We start from the raw sequence: 6,664 nt of genomic DNA on the forward strand, positions 1-6,664 counted from the left end.
CAATCCAAGACTGTAAAATGCTCCAACGAGACCTCAACACCCTGTCTGACTGGGAACAGCGTTGGGGAATGGAATTCCACCCAGAAAAATGTAATGTCCTTACCTGTACAACATCAAGGAACCCCATCAGCTACAACTACAAATTAAAAGGACACACCCTCGAGCATGTTGACAGCGCAAAATATCTCGGCGTCGACATAAGAAATGATCTGAACTGGAAAGAACATGTTACAAGAGTCACCAACAAAGCCAATAGCATGGTAGGCTTCCTAAAAAGGAATCTAAAAACATCCAATAAAACCACCAAAGCCAGTGCCTACCAAACTCTTGTACGCCCACACCTGGAGTATTGTTCATCAGTCTGGAGCCCGTACAAAGAAGGTCAACAGAACAAGATTGAAATGGTGCAAAGAAGAGCAGCACGTTATGTACACAGTGACTACGGGCGGACCAGCAGCGTAACACACATGCTGCAAGAACTAGGATGGGAATCCCTCGAATCACGGCGGAACAGACAAAGGCTGACCCTGATGTATAAAATGGTCAACGGCATTGTAGACATCCCTCCAGACAAATTTCTCAAGAAAGGATCCGGCAGAACAAGATCAAATCATCGACACAAATTTGTCCATCTTAGCTCCTCCTCTGACCCTTATAAATACAGTTTTTTCCCATCAACCATCCCCGTCTGGAACTCCCTGCCTGCAACAGCAGCAGAGGCTCCCTCCTTGGCAGCTTTCAAGAGGGAGCTGAACAAGATCACAGTTTAGCCCCTCCCCCTCCCCCCTCCAAGGGACGCTGCGAGTGACGGTGGGAGAGAGCATGTATACATGCTCTTTCTCATTGTCACCCCCTCCGGAGGAAAAGATAGGTCTACTTAGGTTTTAGCTAGGTATTTACGCCTCTGCGCACACAGGTCATTAATAGTCAGTAATGACGGCTGACCTTCCAATTTGAAGATTGAAGAGTGGCCAAGATACGACTATCAGTGAGTGATGCCGGCTGTTCAGCTCTAGCAGACGACAGAAGTCACCGAATTTTTAGCAGTGTGAGCTATTTTCTTGGCACTCAGCCAACGCGGTCTGATGAGAACTGGATAAAGTGACTGTGTGAGACGGGTGAGGAGGAGGGGGGTGGAGACTGAGGGGGCGTGGCCTCACATCCATTTTATCACTTGCAGAAATCACAGTGCATTATATATCTATTTCTTTTTCTGATTTTTTTAAGATTGTGGTTGTTCTAGTATGATTTTGTGTGTGCAGGTATCCATTTGTCCAGAAAATATGATATTTTAGTGCAAATTACCTGACTAATGTTTGTTATGAACAAGTTGAAAATGTGACAAAACACTGATTTCAAAACAACAGCATGTCACTAAAAATACATAAAATGGGAAAACATCATGTGTTTTGTATTCTTTATTCATTTCCCTTTCAGAAAATATATACTTTTATGGGTATTTCTCCAATAACAAAGACCACAGAATTTTTTGAAAATTTATACCCGTTTTTTTGTGAAAAAAACCCTGGCAAACAGATTTCACTTAAATCTTATTTTCCTGGCAGCGAAAGGGTCCAAGATCCTATGGTGAACGTTCTTTCTTCTTTGCTGCTCCTCACATCTGGAACAATCTTCCTCGTCATATCCGTGCATCTGATTCTATTTCTGCTTTTCGCTCGTCACTAAAAACTCATCTTTTTAAAACCTATCTATGAGTACTCTCAGATTCCTTGTTCTCATGTCAGCTCACTTTGGATGTATGTAGAGTAGGAAAGGGAGAGTGTGAGTGGGGACGGGGGGAGGGGAGGGGGAGAAGGGGGGGGGGGTGAGAAAGAGTGGTCATGAATGTTTTATGTAACTTTAAAAATTTTCTTTCATGTAAAGCGCCCTGAGCTCTTAGAGAGAAAGGGCGCGATATAAATGTACATCATCATCATCATCATTATTATTATTATGTTGTTGTTGATGATGTTGTGTCCTTGGGAAAGGCATTTTGCTCCGATCTCTCTCTCTCTCTCTCTCCCCCCACACCCAGATGTGAATGGGTAGGTACCTGACTTTGGTTGGAGAAGTTTAGAGCGGCGGAAGGAGAAGACTGGCTCATGCCTTCCTATACCGTGCCTTGTAACGGGTAGATCTATATGTATAGATTTCAACACTCCTAAGGTCGTAAAAGACCGCTGTACCTTTAACTTTAAAATAGGAGGGATGTTCGGAAGATCACCAACAAAAGAACTTGATACACACATACTTTTAAAATGTACAACCATTGAATCACCTATGTCAATGATACTCACGTGTTTAATTAATGTCAAGTAGAACTAATCCAGCAGGCACTTTTAATAATGATTTTAATACATGTAAGAGTTCAGTCTTGACACAATCCCTTGCATGCGGGTTCATGTGGATGAATGTGCTACCATCTCTGTGTCTCTCTGTCTCTTACACACACACACACACACACACACACACACACACTCACAACCACACACACACACACTCTCTCTCTCTCTCTCTCTCTCGTCTATTCGATACAAGGATAGAACAGTCAACCGCTGACATCTTGGAAGTACGATAACTCTGGAAGCCGAATAACACACGCGCGATGTGAGACGCAATGGCGATTATTAGTTCATAGCTCAGAAAAGTGCTGCTGCACATTTTTTCTCCTTTTTTTTATCAGATAAAACTGTGCTCCTTCTCATGTCACCTCAAAGAACGTGACTTAATAAATAGTTGATAGCAATAATGGTTTCATTTGTTACCGAAATAAGTCCTACATTTAGGAAGGGTGTGCATACCAACTTTCGTCGGATTTTCGTGAGGACTCCCGGTTAATTTTAGCGAGAACCGCGTGCGCATGCGCGTCTCCGTTTCCTTTTTCTCCCAGGTCACCGAAAGGCTAAAATTTCGTCGTGGTAATCGATGTTTTGACGAAAGGATTCCGAAAATTTTCGGTGACTATTTTTGCAAATTTACGAGGTAAATTTGGTTTGATGATTAAACCCATTATTTGCTTCAGTCTTCTATGTTTACTTTGAGCGTGTTTCTCGTCATATATCTGCCATTACGTATTCGAACTGATCCATTTATAGAATCTGCCGGAAGGTTGTCTGAACAAAAGCAGTGCAAACTCAGAGAAGCCAGTTTCGGTGGTGGGCTGCTCATGTCGTCGTATGACCTACTTCTCGCTCTGCGAGCGACGAAAAGCCCACCACAAAAGCGGGCTGCACACCCTCCCCATTCATGGTATTCCGACGCGTTTCAAAGCGTATTTATTCCAGAAAAACGCGTGTTTGGGACCATTAGGCATTTGCCATCTTTATGACAGACACACTCACATACACGCTCACGCTCACGCACACACACACACACACACCTCCGCACCCCCCCCCCCCCCCCCCCCACCCCCCACCCCCCTCCTCCCATTCCCTTCCCACCGACCCTCTCCAGCCACAAGGCCGTGACGCAGCATTCATTTTGATGTACTCAAGTGACAGGGCCAGTGAATTTTATCATGAATAATGTTGATCATCATCACTTTATGATGCAGCGCTGGTCAACACCGAGAGAGTAACTAACGGGGGACTTCCCCCAAAATTAATCTAAAATTGAATGTTTCAATGGCTTTATTATTATAATAATATTTTTTTTTTAATTAATTAATTTTTTAATTTTTTAAATTTTTTTAGAATTATATTGTTGCTGCCTTTCGTTCTTTCTTGTTCATTTTTTTTTTTCTGAGACAGACAGACAGACAAGACAGATAGACAGACAGGCAGGCAGACAGCCAGCCAGCCATACAGACATACAGGTAGGTCTTATTAAGTAAATACTCACCTATTCCCACCATGTAGGCGAACAGTTCATCCAGAAACTCTTTGCGTTCCGGGTCATCGCTCAGCCGATATAACACCTGAAAGATAACAATGATTATAATGATAATTTAAAAGAAATGACAATGATAAAGTAGTAGTGGTAACAGCAGCTGCTGCAGTAGTAGTAGGATGAGCAGTAGTATTAGCAGCAGCAGCAGTAAGCAAGCAGTAGTAGTAGTAGTAGTATCACTGTCGCATGACATTTGTTGGTGCTTTTTGAAAAAAATAAAAAAATAAAAAATAAACGAAAAAGAAGAAAAAGAAAAAAGAAAACAAGGAAAATGAAGAAAAGCTTCACAAAAAAAAAAAAAAAAAAAATAATGAAAAAAAAAAAAAAAAAAAAAAAAAAAAAAAAAAAAAAAATATATATATATATATATATATATATATATATATATATATATATATTTTTTAAAGCTGTCAATGGTCTAGTAAAGACTGTAACAACATGGGAACCAGCGGTCTTAACTGTGCGACGAAGCAAAACAACACAGGTTAGACAGGCAAACAGACAGATAGAAAGACAGACAAACAGAAGGATAGATGTACAAATAAAAAGGTAGAGGTAGATAAATATGATATATATGTATACACACACAAACACACACACACACAGTTTCAGTTTCAGTAGCTCAGGGAGGCGTCACTGCGTTCGGACAAATCCATATACGCTACACCACATCTGCCAAGCAGATGCCTGACCAGCAGCGTAACCCAACGCACTTAGTCAGGCCTTGAGAAAAAGAAAAAAGAAAAAAAAAAGGTGAATAAATAATAGATAAATATTAATACACCAAAAAAGAACTACTACTACTACTAATATGTATAAGGCGTAGAAACTTGATAAAGTCAACTATAAGCGTACATAAAAAAAAAGTAATAATAATAATAATATAATAATAATAATAATAAAATATATAAATGAAAAAGACAACAATGATGATAGATAAGCAAATAAATGTAAAACACACACACAGACTGATAGAAAAACATTTGTTATTTTTCTTTGTTCGTCAAAAGGAAATCTAAAATGCTGTTATAACTATAAATGTTTCGTACAAAACAGTAGCTTGTTGATTTTAGATATAAAGTTGTTTTCATGGAAGCCTGCAGCTTTTTGTCATGTCGCGAATGATAATCAGCAAAAGAAATACAGCAACAATTCCATGAATCGTGTACTTCCCGATGCCAAACAAAACACACAATAAAACGGATTTCCGACGCTGTTCCGTTCGCTTGAAGTCGTGTCGGACGCATTGTTGTGACAGATTTTGATTTTTCTTTTCTTTTTTTTCTTTTTTTTTTTATGTTACCGGTCTTACTTTAAGGGCAACAACTCATGATTTCCAGATAACTCAGACACTTTTCTTGCAAGTTCCTTCCCTTAGATCGTTCATTCTCTTGCCAACGGCCGTACCACGTTTCATTGAAAACACCGGTTCTTATCCGATCACCGTGGTTAAGCAACGTCGGGCCCGGTTAGTACTTATATGGGTGACCGCCTGGGAACACAACTGCTGTTGGCATTCCGTTTTTTTTCCAGTATTGCTGGCAAATGGGTGCTAAAATAACAAATTACTGCGTATTTTATTTTGTTACACTATGTCATTTTTATTGCTATGCTCCAACTAACCCCTCAGTTCCCAGTTCAGGTCTCAGCTTGTCAGATATAGAGCTGAACATGTCACTTCACTCTCAATTATTGTAAATAGTAGTTGTGATCAGTGCATTTATCTATGGAGTATTGCTTTCGCTGTTCTTATTGCATTGTATCAGACCGATGATTATACTTGGACTTTTATGTTATTTCATTTTATTTTTCCCCCATTTTTATTATCCTTTCTTTTGTTTATAATATCTTCGCTCTTCCTCTGTGGCCGCTATCCTGTTTTTGTCATGTTTCATTGTTTCTCTGTGACTCAAAAGAGTTAACGGGAATAAATAAACTCCAAAACTCTGTAGTAGTTTTAGATGGTTTTGAACCACATGGTTTTCAACATGGCGGCACCTGGGCGAAACCGATTCGTGCGGTACATACGAGTGGCTCAAGCAATCTCTTTTCTTAGTGCAGTATGCATAAACAGTATCATTAGCACATCAAACCAAGAGTACAGTAGTTGAGGATTCAGAGCAAGAAGAAGTAGATTACCTGTGTTCAAAAATTTTGCTTTCCAGCCAATGTGCATCATATTGGATTACCTATATCATGAAAACCACGTGGTTCCTTCCCTTAATGAAAGCATTTTTAATAACATTGTTGTATCGGTCTATTGGTATGTGTTTTATGTTTGTATGGTGATCGGTTCATTTTTTTGTGATTTAAAAAAAAATTGCTTAAAATAGTGCGATCTGATGGGGGAAACCGGGTTTAAAGCAACTGATTTCAGTCCGAGGTTTGTATGACTTATGAGGTTGACGGGTTCAAAATTCGTCACGGGCAATTTTCTCCGTTGTCAGTTCCGAGAGAACCGGAAATTAATATTCTATTATTCAGACAAGACAAGACCAGACCAGACGTCTATACTTTCGGAAACCTTAGGGGTGGGGAGTAGGAGGGGGGCGTGGGGGGGGGGATATTTGAAAAAGTTACATATTTAATGTAACTGATCTATTTCAGGAAACCACGCGGGGGTACATGGAATAGGTACATATCAATTTTCAATTTAACTAGTTCATTTGTTATATATATATATATATATATATATATTGAGAGAGAGAGACAGAGACAGAGAGACAGACAGAGAGAGAGAGAGACAGAGAGCCAATGCGCCTCCATAAGTCATGTA

At 39.8% G+C, this 6,664-nt stretch overlaps 1 pseudogene; it reads left to right on the forward strand.

Annotated features, from left to right (window-relative positions):
- The first annotated feature begins 5,281 nt into the window (after positions 1 to 5,281).
- Positions 5,282 to 5,404, forward strand: LOC143282584 (5S ribosomal RNA; annotated as a pseudogene).
- The last annotated feature ends 1,260 nt before the right edge of the window (positions 5,405 to 6,664 follow it).

The sequence above is a fragment of the Babylonia areolata genome, chromosome 5 (genome assembly GCF_041734735.1).
Source record: "Babylonia areolata isolate BAREFJ2019XMU chromosome 5, ASM4173473v1, whole genome shotgun sequence".
Classification (NCBI taxonomy): Eukaryota; Metazoa; Mollusca; class Gastropoda; order Neogastropoda; family Buccinidae; genus Babylonia; species Babylonia areolata.